Source organism: Erpetoichthys calabaricus, chromosome 3, assembly GCF_900747795.2.
Source record: "Erpetoichthys calabaricus chromosome 3, fErpCal1.3, whole genome shotgun sequence".
NCBI classification, from domain to species: Eukaryota; Metazoa; Chordata; class Cladistia; order Polypteriformes; family Polypteridae; genus Erpetoichthys; species Erpetoichthys calabaricus.
The window spans coordinates 71,846,662-71,863,844 of NC_041396.2; positions in this window are offsets into that span (position 1 = coordinate 71,846,662).

Genomic DNA, 17,183 nt, shown 5'->3' on the forward strand with positions numbered 1-17,183 from the left:
ATTTCTACCACATTCCCTGGCCTGAAGTAGTGCACCTTAACTGCGGACTGTAAATTGTTCCCAGTGTGAGGGAGTGTGCTCTGTGATGGGCTGGTGTCTGAGCGGAGGCTGACTACTGCTTTATGTTAACAGCTAAAAGAAAAGGCTCCTGTAACCCATCATTCTGCTATAGATGAAACATTTTCAGAATTAGGTAGGTGGGTGGAAAATATAACAAAGTCTGGGAACCAGTAATGTTACTAGTACACAGTGCAGGGCCGGCGGTTTAAATAATGCCTCCTGAGCCAAGGTACATTTTTGCTGCAAACCCCATACATACCATTTGACGTTACACTTAATCCACACACAATATAGGTAATGAAATACACCCTTCATAATACTTTTGTTAATTTGTTTTATATGTTTTTTGTTATCATTTATTTATTTGCGCTTTGGACTTCAGGGCCACTGTACTATACTCTCATGATAAACTGCATCCTCATAATAAAAGACAAGCTAATAATTTTTGGGAAAAAAAAGAGATTAGCTTGGCTTTTTCACTCATCCTGCACACTTCTCTACCTGTCTTATCCTGTTTAACTGAAGACGCACGTTGCAAACATAAGACCCATTTAACTTACATTTTACATGTGACTGGCATTAATAACATTCCAGAAATTAACAGCATTTTACAAAATTACATAATTATTATATACACAATAGAATAAGTGAAAATAAGGAAAATGATTGGCAATATCAAGCAGTGGCATGTAGGCTCAAAATGCAGTGTGGTAAGAATGTGTGAAATGCATTAATAGAAATCTGTAAATTTTTAAACAAAAAAATATATTAGTTTTTTAAAGGTAGTATATATAAGGAACCAAATGTGTATATAATTCTTAAGGTTTATAATTACCTCTCATTTTTTTGTATTATTATTTCATAATGTTACAAAGTACTGTACTCTTCTATGAAAATGCCATCCTGACTAAACTGCTCTCTGAGGCATTCTGCTCGTCGCCTCACCTCATCAGTTGGCCCTGGCACAGTCCATTAACCCTTTTTCAGTTCATGGTTGGGAATATTTTATATGGCAACTTTACATTCGTCTCCCATTTCTAAGGATTTATTTATTAAACATATTCTGGCGGTTTCCTGCATAACAGTGAAGTGGCCCGACTATCGTTGTGTAGGGATACCCCAGACTGGTGTCTAGTCGATGGCTGGTCTGTATTTTGAGCCAGGATAAGCTCCAGCTCACTGTGGTCATAATCAGGGAAGCACAATTTTGACAGTGTATTTTCTGAACTTGCTTTATCCATTACAGAGTCACGGAGAGCGTGAGGTAATGCCAAAACACCTTTAGATGCAAAGCTTGTAACGGTCGACCGGAATATGTGTATGTACCTGTAAGTCTGTACCTTTTCCCATACCTGTTTTAGTGGTATGCCTTTATGTGTAGGGCCGGCCCTTTATACAGTCGGAGGGGAGCACCTGGTTTGGAGGGCCAACAGACTGTACGGGGAGGAGCTATCCGTATGTAAATAGGTGACGGGAAAAAAGAAGAAGAGCGAGGAGAGAGGAGGAGGCCATAACAAGAAAAGGCACAAGGGAAAGGATTAACACCTCTTGGATATCGTCAGGTGAACTCGAGTTCATTGCCAGTCAAATAATTTTTACTTTCGGGAGGAAGGCATACGGGAGAGGACTTGACGAACCAGCACTAGGAACAGTTAATCAATACATTTCCCGGAATAAGAGATATGGTTGGCGTCTCATTCCCCACGATAGACTGAGCTCAATGCTACCGTACAGATAAGACTCAAAAAATTATAAATCCATTGTTTCTTTTTTTTGTGTTTCCATTTGCTCAAATTCTTATTAGTAATGTATGTTTTCTAGTGTTTGTGTTGCGATTTGTGTGGGGATGGGAAGCGCTGCAGCGCAATATTATGCATATAAGGTTTTTTGTTGTTGTTGTTGTTGTCACGGTGATAATGTGTATTGTCTTTCAATAATCATTTTGACTTGACCCTGCTTTAACTGGTGTGTCTCCATAATTTGAAGTGGTGTAGTAGAAAAGTAGTGTTGGTCACTTGCACCCCGGATTATTTATTTTTTTCTTTTGCTGCCTCTCAAAGAGGGCAGTGTGTATTATAATCGTGCTGGATCTGAGAGCGGTATAAGCTAAACTAACTCAAAATATGAAGATAGTGAGGGTTGGATACGTAACATATAGAAATAATCTGCAACTGAAAGACAAAGGACAAACAGGGATGTCTCATTTACTTTTAAAAGGTACCTAGGACAGTATTCAAAGATATTATTAAAGTGAAGTTTGAATTACAAATCGCATTCCAAACTGGCATCTTCGGTAGAGATTGCCACAAAAGTCAAATTAAAAATAAAAAATATCTGATTTCCTAAGACTGCATTAACATTCCATCTTTGTATTGTCCTTAGCAGCAGAACAAAATCTCTGCTCGGGTCATAGCCTGTTGCATTTCTCAACAGATGCAGTTTACATTTACATACATCAGAATGCTTCCTTTAACACACCCCAGGGATTACTGTCTATGCTAAACAGCTATAATTTGCTCCTTTCCAAAACAATAGGTTGCCATCTAATGAGAAAAAGAACATCTTTCCATACTATGACTCTTAAATTATTCTTATAAGGTGTACTTTCGATTTTCAGACCTCTCCTTATGCATTCACATCAATCTTTTTTACTTTCTGCATGTAATACTTTACATTTACTTGCATTAAATTTCATCTGCCACAAATATGGCCAAACCTGTATGCTGTCCAAGTCCTTCTGTAATGATGTAACGGATTTTAAATTATCTGCCAATCCACCAAATTTGGTATCATCTGCAAACTTAACCACCTTGTTATTTATATTCCTATCCAAATAATATACTTTTCTATAAATTAAAAACCGCAGCGGACCTAGCACTGACCCCCGTGAAACACTGCTATTAACATTGGCCAATTCTTATAGGGTTCCTTGCACCTTCACCCTCTCCTTCCTGTGTCTGTGCCAATTTTGCATTCATCTACAAAAACACCCTGAACTCCCACTTCTTTTAGTTTGATGCCCACCCTCTCATGTGGCACCTTATCAAATGCTTTCTGAAAGTCAAAATAAATAATATCATATGCTCCACTTTGATCGTATCCTTTTGTTGCTTCCTCATAGAATTACAGCATGTAAGAAAAACACGACATCCCTCTTCTGAGCCCATGCTGACTATTCAGGAAACCTCCTGTTCTTGCCATGTGTTGCTCAATGTTACCCTTAATAATTCCTTCAATTAATTTATGTGTGATGCACATTAAGCTTACTGGCCTGTAGTTGTTTGGATCTGCCCGATGAACATTTTCATATAAAGGAATATTTACCATTTTCCAGTCCTTCAGAATTTCCCAGGTGCACAGTGACTTCCTAAAAATATGTGACAAAGGTTTATATATGTTTTCGCTAACCTCCTTAAGAACTCAAGGGTCAATATTATCTGGTCATCTTATTTGATTTCAGCCTATTTAATCTAAGCAGTACTTCTCCCTCTACAATTTCCAAATTTACATTTACTTATTTGGCTGACACCTTTTATCCAAGACGTTACAACATTTATGATACAATTGGTTACACTTGTTTTGGTTTTCCAGATGGAGCACAGGCAGGTCAAGTGACTTGCTCATAGTCACACAGTGTCCGCAGCAGGATTTAAACCCACAAGCTCAGTATTTGAAGTCCAAAGCCTTAACCACTACACCATACAGCACCTCCACATTAGTCCTTTTAACTGTAAGGAGGTTAACCACTTCCTCAAATATGAAGCCCACAGAATAATGTGAGTTTAGAGCATCTGCTATTTCACTGTTTGTATCTTTTAATTCCCCTTTACTATTCTTGATGCACTTCACCTCTCCTTGACTGTCCTCTTACTACTAAAATACTGAAAGAATCTCTTTCGGTAGTCTTTCACCTTAACTGCCATATTCTTCTGTAACTGTCATTTATCCTCTCAAATATCCTTCTCAATGGTTGCTTTCATGTTCTCATATGCCATAAGATTCACATTGGAGTTATTAGTCTTTATATGCCTTGTACAGCTGTTTTTTTTTCCTTTGCGGCTTCTTTTTTAACTCTTTATTAACCCACTGCGGAGTTTTTTTTTTTGCTTTAACATCCATCCATCCATTTTCCAACCCGCTGAATCCAAACACAGGGTCACGGGGGTCTGCTGGAGCCAATCCCAGCCAACACAGGGCACAAGGCAGGAACCAATCCTGGGCAGGGTGCCAACCCACCGCAGTTGCTTTAACATACTGTATTAAAAAAAAGTCACTGATTACTTCTGAAAACTCCTGCACTTACGCTCTTCTGTTTGCCAAGTTATCCCAGTTAACATTCAGACAGTGAAAATCCCTTATGACTATAACATTCCCCTATAAACTTATCTTTTTAATATTACAGAAAAGAAGTGTGTTGAAATTACTGTATGCATCGGATGGTCACTTTTCTAAAATAAGACCTCTTTCCATAATATTTTCCAGGCAAAGCCACATGTCCTCACTAAGCTGGGGCTCATCATCCAACTGAAGAGGACTTGCGTTTAAATTCTGTTTGACATAAACGGCAACCCACCTCCTTTTCTGTTCTGTCTATCCTTCCCAAAAAATATGTATCCCTCTATGTTACACTCATCCCCACCATTGTCATTTAGCCGGGTCTCTGTTCTGTTTAACGTCTACGCGTGGAAGTGTGTCTGTCCGACCCGGAAGTGAAAGGTGGAATCGGGGTAAGGGCTCCACCTCCGAGGATACGCAAGCGAGGCGAGCACGTCGGCAAAGCAAAACCTCCGAAGAAAGAGTCACTTGCTTAGTGGCTAATATAGGAGTGAGGCGAGCACATCGACAAACGGTATTCCTTTTACTTTTCCTCCCGCCGTTAATACACAAGCAAGGCGAGCACGCTGGCAAAATGAAACCTCTGAAGAAACTTTCAATTACCTGACAACTCAACATTTCATTTTTTGTTCTGACAATTTCAATAGTTTCTAGGACCCTGTGCTGGCTTACACAGCTAGTATATTCATCATCACAAAAATAACCTTACATTTGTTTCTACAAAACATTTCAGTTGTTTCCCATATAGTCCAACTTTAAATATAAGCTAATAAAGTTTTAGATTTTCACTGTATAAATCTACTCTATAAATAAAATCCTAAGCCTAAAAGTGCAACGATTTTGTGCAACGATTTTATGTAACTTATTTGTCATACTTTAAATCTGGCTTATTTTAAAACCTACATATATATGTTTGGTATCATTCTTTTCAGAATTTATGTTGTTAGATTTTCAGATTCTTATTCTGTTTTTAAATTATAAACTGTCAAGAAAGTCGTGGTTTTTATTTTTTAATCGAATAAACTTTCTTTCACAGGAACAAACTATTAAAAAAATGATCTATTCATAACACCAATGTGTGTGTTTAGGTGATTTAGTTAGCTGCAGGTTGAGTTACGATGACCCATTGCATACCACTTTAGTTTTCATGTGATTTTTCCTGTTATTTAAATGAGTCATTTTTTACAAAAAGGTTTTTTTATCTATAAGAATGTCAGTTAAAATGAATGGATCGTTTATTTAGTCTCTTATAAATACTCATCGAGCATAATGGACCTCAGTTTAATGGGAATACTCCAATGTGTAAGAGAGTGAATGTTTTATTCTCATTTCATGATTTTTACTGCATTAAATAATAATTAATTTTTCTTTTACATATTTATAGAATTTCGTGATTTTGACTCCAATAAATAATATTTTTTTCTTTTGTACATTTACAGATTTTATTAATATTCTGGCCGCAACTGGGGGTTGGGCACCGAAGGAGCCGGGGGGGGTTGGGCACCAAAGGTCCCCCTGGTATTTACATAAAAAATAAAATCTGTGTGCCTTTTAACCTCAATATCTCCAGAGCTCAATGTCTTATCAATGTGACTATTACATCTTCTGCAACTAAACAGCACCAATTTCAGGTATTTACTTTGACCACAATAATTATTGAGAAGTTTAAAATATTTTGGCATGTTGAAAAAGAACAAGATTTTGACATTTGCTGCTTAACAACTCTAATGGCTGACCGTGTTAAAAATCTGTTCCCTTTTTTCTTTATGACAAACATAAAATGTCATATTCAGCTTTTGTCTAGGGCAAATATAAGCAAGCAAATGACTCCTTTGTGATGAGGTCTATGCTTGAGCTGGAGCAACAGAAGTCTTTTGAGACACCAGCAGTGAAAGGGGGGAAAGACACTTTGTGGGGATCCAGCAGTCACACTGCTCAGAGAGAAGAAGGTGGTGTGTGCTGCTCGACCCTCATTTGTCTCTCAGGGATCACTATGTACCATTTCAACATTATTACAGGACAACTGAGATAATTATTATTACTGTTCTATGAATCATTTGTTTGCTGTAAAATCAATTCTACTTCTTTTACTCATACACCTAATTTCACAGTTCAAGCAAGGGCTTAATAAGCTCAGAAGCACTAGCTGCTAAATAATACTAAAAACGTACACCTCTTTCTGCCTGATGATGAGGTCTTTTATTCTACACATGAATGGTTCATTTTATCATTCTTCCAGGTAAGGCCAGGTAGAACAGCTAGTTTAAAAATAATTTTTCATATTATGTGATTCTGTTTTTGGCTGCGTTTTGTCTTTGTATTTATGTACTTTGATTTTTAATTGATATGATGGTTAAGTGTTTTATGCTATCTATCTTACTCTCTGCATGTTGAGCCTAATTAGGGATTACAGTGTTTTACAATTGGTCACACACACATTACTCTCCACAGGGTTCCTCTTTTCCAAACTCTATGTGCACCAAACCAAGGATCACTATTCATTCCTTCTCCACAAAATGTAGTCAATGATCAAAACTTCTAAAATACCTACTATTCTCATTCAGATTCTACCACAAGCAAAACACTGCATGTCCACACCACCTTGTGCAAATATCAGCACACTGTTTTCAAAACTGTGATATTTAGTTTGAAAACTTAGGACACAATTGAGATCAACATCATTTTGCAGAATACACCACTTCTACAAAACAATACCACCAAAGTAAAATGTGAAACCCCAGTTGATATCAATTTTATCCTTTGACCATCCTAGCTAGGTGTGTTATTTTAGCTTTCATTGCCATCTTTACAAAAGTGAGAATTGTTCCGTTGATTTTATCCACAAACAGGAACTCTGCCAGAGAAAGACAAGAGGGAGACACAGAAAGAAAGAGAGGAAGAGCAGAGCATGCACTGCCACACCCATCAAATGACAGACCACCTCAGGATCCCAGATTAGGACCAGAGTGCAGCCATGGAGCGAGTGACACCCCAGCACCCCTGGCGAAGTTGCAAATGGTGCCCCGCCACCCCTCTTTGCTTTGAGAGGAATTATTACTGCCAGACCTGTACATTGAGACCTGGAGACAGGACTGAGGACAGTCCTTTGGACCTCAGATTTACAATTTGAGAATGTTCAGTTATAGCAATGTCTGTTTACAAGACTGTCTCAGACAAATACACTCGTGAAGGGTGCCATTTTAGAAAATAAGTAGGACTCGGGCTGTATTAGCAGTCTTTATTTATTGCTTTTAACTTTTCTCTAAAGAAAATTAAGAAAGAAACAGTATGGTGTAGTTTATATAGTTATCTATTTAAACCACCAGCCTAAAGTGTGCCTTTTGATGATGGTGATATTCTGCATATAATTTATTTATTAATTTTTTTAACTAAGACATTACTGTAATATATATGTTGTTTAAATTACTAAAATAAATTGAAAATTTAGCATATTGACAACAGTGATTACCTTTAAAAAGGAACCTTTGGGTACAATTCCTGTTTACCGTATGCACGTTTATGCAAATAATGCAATCTACCTATCCTGTTTTAGCGCTCCCAGAGCGAATCTCGCAAACAATGGTGAGCAATAGAGGATGATATTTGTTAAGCTTTAACACAAGCTTTAATGTATGTTCATTTGATAGACGATCATAGTTTGGGCTAAATCAGCTTTTATCAGTTCACTCAAGAACTACAGTCCTGTGGCCGTTTTGATCATTTAATTTTATTTCGTCATGTCTATCTCTTATATTTTTTTTTTTTTTTGTTCTTTATTTCGCCTTATACAATTTCTTGTATTAGGAATTTGGTAGTTTTCGCATACCCCTTGGGTTCAGAGCGCAGGGTCAGCCATTGTACAGCGCCCCTGGAGCAATTACAGGTTAAGGGCCTTGCTCAAGGGCCCAGCAGAGCAGTGACGGGGATTCGAACCGGCAACCTTCGGGATACCAGCGCAGATCCTTAACCTCAGAGCCACCACTCCGCCCGATGCTACAGTTTGAGGGTTATTATTATTGGCATCATCTTTATTGTTGTTGTTTGTGTTATTGTTGGACTGTTTAGGTCATCAAATGTTAAAACCGAACATCACTAGTATAGTGGAAATAATATAAAACAATATAATTGGACATTTGCTTTGAGTCTGAGTGTTTGTAGGTCTGTATTGTTTAAAAAAAATGTTGCATTGCCCAGTGCTGTTTCTGGGCTACAGAGTGTGCTGTGCATAGTGCAGACAGTGCAGGCACTGCTGAGGCGCACAACAGAAACATTTCTTTTAGTTCCGGTCAGTCCAAATTTTACTAAAAAACAGTAAAGATAAGAATCTCCAAATTGGGCTGCACTAATTCGCTATGACCACAAGAGGGTGCCATATCCACTTGTCTAGACCACCTATGTCCAGAAACAGTCTTGTGGAAGAGGGAGAGGTGCACACATGGATGGTGCAAGGCAGAGAAGAAGGTCAAAAGCCACAGTCTCTGATGAAATTAGGGCAACAAATCTTCCATGCACTACAGTGGCATCCATTGCGGTATACCAAGATGTTTATTCTGAAAGAGCAGATAACTGAATATCATTTATTAAAACAACTGTAAAATGGCACCACCTACAGAAGAATGTTTTTGCATTTCTGATTCACTTGTAGAATACAATGACTACCTCCAACTGGAGGGGAAGGAAACATTTTCACTGCCGATTAAGGAAATTGCCACTCTTGGTATGGTGATTGCCAATTATGCCATAAAACTATGACAAATTCATGAGAGTATTGGCAGACAACATTGACTTTAATGATTTCCAACATGTAATCATAACAATTTCCAGAGTTTTGAAATAGTACCAAATATAATGATGAAACAAGTATACACAGTCTCCTTTGAAACAAAGTCAAAGTAATGTGAAGGAACTGAGATATTAATATGTTTAGGTAAGATGTCTACATATAACAGTACTTATTTTGAACAACAGTAAATGACACAGCATGCCCAGTGCCGAGTTTCACATAATTATTTTAATGTGTTACTGTATATTTTTTCTATATTTTAAAGAGTTATGGAACTTGAAGGCTGGAAAATATCTCATATATTTGTCTTAGTTGAGGAGACTGGGTTCAAGTCACCAAGAGAGGAATGTAATTGGCAAAATATCAACAATGAATGTTCCTGGTCAGAAGGGAGACACTATAACAATGTGTGCAGCAGTATCTTCTGCAGGACAACTGATACACAAACCAAGAAAATGGTCCATGCAACACTGAACAGCTCATTCATTCCTGGATGACCTCTATGCTATGCTTGACCCAGCTGACCAAACAGGGCAAAGGAATCCATAAAGTTTTGTTTTTCATATGGGGCGATTTGGCATTCCACCATTCTGCTGCCATGATGGAGTGGTTTGAAGTCCATGGTAGGATGATGCCAAGATTTCCAAATTACTCAACATTTCCTCAATCCCATGGAGAAGTTCTTTGCCTCCTGGAGGTGGAAAGTCTAAGACAACCACCCACACATGATGAATGTTGTGTGCCTGGGAAAATAACTGCAGAAGACTGCCAGGGATGGAACTGGTCCGAAGATGTGATGTGGATGAAAATCTTTGACTCAATGCAGAGGACAGGTTTAACTACCGGACTAGTATTTTAGTGCTATGCATTATATGTAAATGTGTATTTGTGTGTGTGTGTGTGTGTATATATATATATATATATATATATATATATATACCTGATATACAGTTAGGTCCATAAATATTTGGACAGACAACTTTTTTCTAATTTTGGTTCTGTACATTACCACAATGAATTTTAAATGAAACAACTCGGATGCAGTTGAAGTGCACACTTTCAGCTTGCAACTAAAGCATTTTTTAAAACAATCCCTTCATTTCAGGGGCTCAAAAATAATTGGACAATTGACTCAAAGGCTATTTCATGGGCAGGTGTAGGCAAGTCCGTCATTATGTCATTATCAATTAAGCAGATAAAAGGCCTGGAGTTGATTTGAGGTGTGGTGCTTGCATGTGGAAGATTTTGCTGTGAACATACAACATGCGGTCAAAGGAGCTCTCCATGCAGTTGAAAGAAGCCATCCTTAAGCTGCAAAAACAGAAAAAACCCATCCAAGAAATTGCTACAATATTACAAGTGGCAAAATCTACAGTTTGGTACATCCTGAGGACGAAAGCAAGCACTGGTGAACTCAGCAACGCAAAAAGACCTGGACGTCCATGGAAGACACAATGATGGATTATCGCAGAATCATTTCCATGGTGAAGAGAAACCCCTTCACAACAGCCAACCAAGTGAACAACACTCTCCAGGGGGTAGGCATATCGATATCCAAGTCTACCATAAACAGAAGACCGCATGAAAGTAAATACAGAGGGTGCACTGCAAGGTGCAAGCCACTCATAAGCCTCAAGAATAGAAAGGCTAGATTGGACTTTGCTAAAGAACATCTAAAAAAGCCAGCACAGTTCTGGAAAAACATTCTTTGGACAGATGAAACCAAGATCAACCTCTGCCAGAATGATGGCAAGAAAAAAGTATGCAGAAGGCGTGGAACAGCTCATTATCCAAAGCATACCACATCATCTGTAAAACACGGTGGAGGCAGTGTGATGGCTTGGGCGTGCATGGCTGCCAGTGGCACTAGGACACTAGTGTTTATTGATGATGTGACACAGGACAGAAGCAACCGAATGAATTCTGACGTGTTCAGAGACATACTGTCTGCTCAAATCCAGCTAAATGCAGTCAAATTGATTGTCCATCTGTATCATGAAACGCCACCCAATGACCCAAAACATACAGCCAAAGCAACCCAGGAGTTTATTAAAGCAAAGAAGTGGAAAATTCTTGAATGGCCAAGTCAGTCACCTGATCTTAACCCAATTGAGCATGCATTTCACATGTTGAAGACTAAACTTTGGATAGAAAGGCCCACAAGCAAACAGCAACTGAAAGCCGCTGCAGTAAAAGCCTGGCAGAGCATTAAAAAGGAGGAAACCCAGCATCTGGTGATGTCCATGAGTTCAAGACTTCAGGCTGTCATTGCCAGGAAAGGGTTTTCAACCAAATATTAGAAATGAACATTTTATTTTCAGTTATTTAATTTGTCCAATTAATTTTGATCCCCTGAAATGAAGGGATTGTGTTAAAAAAATGCTTTAGTTGCCTCACATTTTTATGCAATCGTTTTGTTCACCCTACTGAATTAAAGCTGAAAGTCTGCACTTCAACTGCATCTGTGTTGCTTCATTTAAAATTCATTGTGATAATGTACAGAACCAAAATTAGAAAAAAAAGTTGTCTGTCCAAATATTTATGGACCTAACTGTATACTGTGAGGTTTCTGAACTCTTGTAGGACCCCTCCCAAAGGGATGACATGCTGAAGCATGACTGCCACATCTGTGGAAGTCTGCTTGTCCGTCACCGAGGCAACTGCAGGTTCACAGTGCAGCAGCATAGTGCCACGCAAAGAACTACAAGACGATCAAGATCACACTATAAGCGCATGTCGCTGATGGGTGATGCAAGGAACATTATAAATGCAGGGAACAGTATAACTTGGCTACTGACTTGGCCCAGACTATGCCCATTTGCTGTGTGTGTATATAGGAGAGTGGTAACTCCTGCTGCAATAAATAACCTTGCTGTTCCTGTTTCAAGTTGAATAAACCTGGTTTTGCTAAAGTACTGAGATTCAGCCTCATGTTTTGGGGTGCTGGACAGCGACTTACATCTCATAATATATATACACAAACAAGAGGGCACCAACATATTCCCAGAATTGTTTTAAAAAAATTATACAACTTACAGCAATTCCATTTTAGTGACAGTCAAAATACTCAATTTGAGATGCAATACACCGGTTCTAGTGCTTCACCCAATCCTGAAAACATTTCCTGTACTCAACTTTTACTACCATGTCTGGAGACTCCTTCAGATTTTTTCCTGGATTTCTTCCATGTTAATGTTAGCAAATGGTCTTCCCTTCAGTCTCAATTGTAATTTCAACCTTCAAAGAGAGGTTATGAGTGTGAATGTAGGAGCGGGGACTGTGCCTCCTAGATGAATCACGCACATATGTAAGAACCATATGCAGATATAAATAGTAATGATATCATGTAACATTGTCTGTAGTTTAAGCTACCTACTCATGATCCATTCCCGCACCTTATGGTGGTAGCCAGCGAGTCAGAAGTGCTTGAGAAACACTGGACTAGCATATTATCTAGAGAAGCTTTTAAATTTGTAGCAAGTTGTGGAAATAACCTTTGTGGCCCCTGAATTTGATAAGGCAGTATGGAAAATAGCCAACTAGTACCTAGCCTGGGTCTAGTCAATTCAAGACCACATCAAAACCTCCACTTTACAGAAATACAAAATAAGAAGCTGGGTCTATGAATGGTAATGCTGCTGCTTTTTTTTTTGGTTACCAAATTTTTACCACGTAGATTGAAAATAAAAATTAAATGTAAATGAAACAAAATCATGAAAAAGTCCACACAAAATAAAATATCCCATGGCAACCATAACACCACCCTACCTCCTCCCAACCCACAGTCTCAAACAACCCAAATTAATCATGGTGGAGAGACGGCTCAGATGCACACAGGAAAAAGTAAGTGGTCATTAAGTAAAGCTTCCATCCAGGCAAGTCAGAATACACTGTATATACGATTGCCATTTACAAATATTTCAGACAGCAGCACCATTAATTCAAGCAGCAGATAGCTCAAGAAACATTGGTTGTAGAAAGGAATTTCTGAAGTTATAGAACAGAATCAAGTCAGTTCCAGCTTACAGTAAGGGCTAATTTTGCATCAATGGTACCAAAACATAGCATTCTCCACTCAAAAGAGCATCAAGATCCAAAACAGGAGTAAATGGTATATTACAGGAGAGGACAGAAGAAAGAAAATGTGACACAGCTCACCAAAAGGCCAGAACTTCAGGAGTTTCAATTATACAGGGGTTTAGAAGAACAAAGAACAAAATAGACCATTAGAAAGGCACATAAGCAAACAGAGGACTCTACAATGCACAAATTTAAATTGTGTGTGTCAGTGATTGGGATTACAAAAGGCAAAAATTATGTTCTGAAAAATCAGGTCCCAGTCAAGAGGTGCAGACAGTGATAAAACACATTCCAGACTGACTGAGTGGGCAAAGACTCTGAGGTAGCCTTATGTAAAAAGATACAAGTAGCAGAGACAGCTTGGGCCTGGGAAAGAAAAATTCCACAAGACCTAATAACCGACTAGAGTTGCAGATGATAAAATTGAAAATGCAGACCTCAGCAACTGAAACATTCTTAGTCACCAATCAAATATATCACCAAGGGTGACGATGCCACACCTTTTCCAGCTCAAGAATGAGACAGTCGCTTCCTATATTGATACTGAAGTTATTAATGGATTATTTTCTTCTTTAATAGATTCACATATATACAACATACTGCAGTTTCCAAGGCTCGGTCACTTACCTGTAGTAGAGTGCTGCCAATAGGCCAGAGAGTTGAGGAAATAATGGCAAAATGGAGGCAATCGTGGAGTTGTCCCATGAATTTCAGCTGTGTAGTGCGACTAACCCAGACTCAGTCCTACCAGTCTTGAGACTTCCCCAACAAAATCAAATAGGTCTAATTTAGTCTGAAGTCACTGGGGTGGGCGGATTTGTCTGCATGCAAGAGGCATCAGCCACTGTACAAATGCATATAATGCAGCTATGAATAAGGAATGTGACCTGTTGAACAGAAGTGAGACTTGTCTGTCTGATGTGCGTTTTATGTAAAACAATTGAAAAAATGGATGAGATCGAGTCTGAACTCGCTACATATTTAAAGCCTCAGATATCAGCTCTGCCAGTTACCACATTATTGGCAGTTATAAAGATGGGCAAGGTTCCAGTACTTTGGGTTTAGACAACTGTGTGACTTTCCAGTATAGTTTCCAAAGATTGCCAATTGGGTAATATGACATGCTAATGGGACAAGATAAGCAAACACGGTCATCAAGTTTGACATGCTCAGCTGCAAGTTCTGTAATGTGAAAGTGTACCAGAACATTATCCCCCTTTACAACTTTGTTTTACATTTCCTTATTGCTCATTGCTTCATACTTTCAGTAACTTTAACTGCAACAGCCTTTTCTGTAAACTGATCTTCCAAATACTAATGGTTACCATTTCAATCTTCCTTTAAAATATTCATACAAGGTAAATCCAGGGACTCACGCATTTGCTTGAAAAACTAGTCTTTTTTTCATTTATCTCACTACCTATTTTATGTTTAGATAGATAGATAGATAGATAGATACTTTATTAATCCCGATAAGCAGGATCTCAAATTTTTTTTTTTGATGTTTGAGAAAATTTCATTACTTCATATATCAAAAGTCAGGATTGCATCATGCTGTTCTAATTACCTTTGCAGTCTTTTCTTGTGAAATCAAGGGAGGCTATGCATGTTCATTGAGTATACACTTGTGCTTCATTTCTAACTGCAACAGTTGGCATATTTGTCTGACCAATTTAGGAAGGAAAGAAGTTACCTGAATGGTAGCAATTGTTCCATCTTTTGGATTACATCTGAAATAAACAAATGGCACCTATATGGCTGGCAGTACTCGTAAGCAGCATCATTTCAGTACATTCAGCACACCAGCTTCAAAGTCTGGAGAATCAGACAAAACTGCTCCAGCCTCTATAGAAAAATCTTTCCCAGCTTTATCCAAACAGATATCCCCCGACGATGCAATTACTGCCAAACAAGGCTAGTAGTACAGCAAAATCTTTATTCACCTGTCTGGTTAACATGTCACCAATCCCAACAGTAACCTCAACAAATGTCTCTAAGTTTAATAAATGCCTCACTTGAAAATCTGTCGACTGCAAGGTCATTTTTCTAACCTAAGGCTACCTCTCCTCCAACCTTTATTGAAAACATATTTTTACAAATGCCATCTGTTCTCTCAGAGATACACGCTTCAAAATTTTGCCATAAGGTCAAACTATGGTGCGTTGCCTTTTTTAAAAGGGCGTCCTCCATTCAGGTTTCACTGTACTTCAGATATAACCATTACGAAAGTACTGCATGTAGGGGGTACATGTTAAACAATGGCAGATAAATTTTAAGTAATGCACAAGTAGTCTGCATGTTTGCACAGTGCTGATCAAAATAGAGTTTATGTAATTTAACAAGGCTGTTGGCCAAGTATAATATACTGAGTTATTTATGAGTGCCTCAACAACTCTAATCATAAAATCAGTGGCACCCTTGTACCCACTGTTAAGGTAGCTTAAGCAAGTTCAATGGTGGATGGACTCAATTGGATAGCATTCCAGCCCCAGGGAGCACTAAGGAGGATGCAACCCTTATACAGCTTTGACCTATCACTACTTGAGAAAAATTCCAAGAGTCCCATTACACTCAGCAGAAGTTATCAGAAGGAGCTTTAATACTAGATATTCATGTAGTTCATCCAATTAAAAAAAGAACAGCTCTGGGGAGAACTCTACATTTGAAGATTATAAATCCCTCTTTCGATAAGATACATTTCACAGACAACAGGAGCTAACTTTCCGTAAAACCCAAATAGGCTTCCGGAAATAAAAATCCCACAATATTATACAAGACTTTAAAATTGGGAATACATGTATACTGTCTACACAACACCCAATAATGACAACGTGAAAATAAACAGTTTGAGATTTTTGCAAATTTATTAAAAATAAAAAAATTGAGAAAGCACATGTACATAAGTATTCAGCGCCTTTCCCATGAAGCTCAAAACTGAGCTCAGGTGCATCCTGTTTCCCCTGATCATCCTTGAGATGCTTCTGCAGCTTAATTGGAGTCCACCTGTGGTAAATTCAGTTGACCGGACAGGATTTGGAAAGGGACACACCTGTCTATATAAAGGTCCCACAGTTGACAGTTCAAACCAAGCATAAAATCAAAGGAATTGTCTGTAGACCTCCGAGACAGGATTGTCTCGAGGCACAAATCTGGGGAAGGTTACAGAACAATTTCTGCTGCTTTGAAGGTCCCAAAGAGCAAAGTGGCCTCCATCATCTGTAAGTGGAAGAAGTTTGAAACCACCAGGACTCTTCCTAAAGCTGGCCGGCCATCTAAACTGAGCGATCGGGGGAGAAGGGCCTTAGTCAGGGAGGTGACCAAGAACCCGATGGTCACTCTGTCAGAGCTCCAGAGGTCCTCTGTAGAGAGAGGAGAACCTTCTAGAAGGACAACCATCTCTGCAGCAATCCACCAATCAGGCCTGTATGGTAGAGTGGCCAGATGGAAGCCACTCCTTAGTAAAAGGCACATGGCAGCCCGCCTGGAGTTTGCCAAAAGGCACCTGAAGGACTCTCAGACCATGAGAAAGAAAATTCTCTGGTCTGATGAGACAAAGATTGAACTCTTTGGTGTGAATGCCAAGTGTCATATTTGGGGAAAACCAGGCACCATCCCTACAGTGAAGCATGGTGGTGGCAGCATTATGCTGTTGGGATGTTTTTCAGCAGCAGGAACTGGGAGACTAGTCAGGATAAAGGAAAAGATGACTGCAGCAATGTACAGAGACATCCTGGGTGAAAACCTGCTCCAGAGCACTCTTGACCTCGGACTGGGGCGACGGTTCATCTTTCAGCAGGACAACGACCCTAAGCACACAGCCAAGATATCAAAGGAGTGGCTTCAGGACAACTCTGTGAATGTCCTTGAGTGGCCCAGCCAGAGCCCAGACTTGAATCCGATTGAACATCTCTGGAGAGATCTTAAA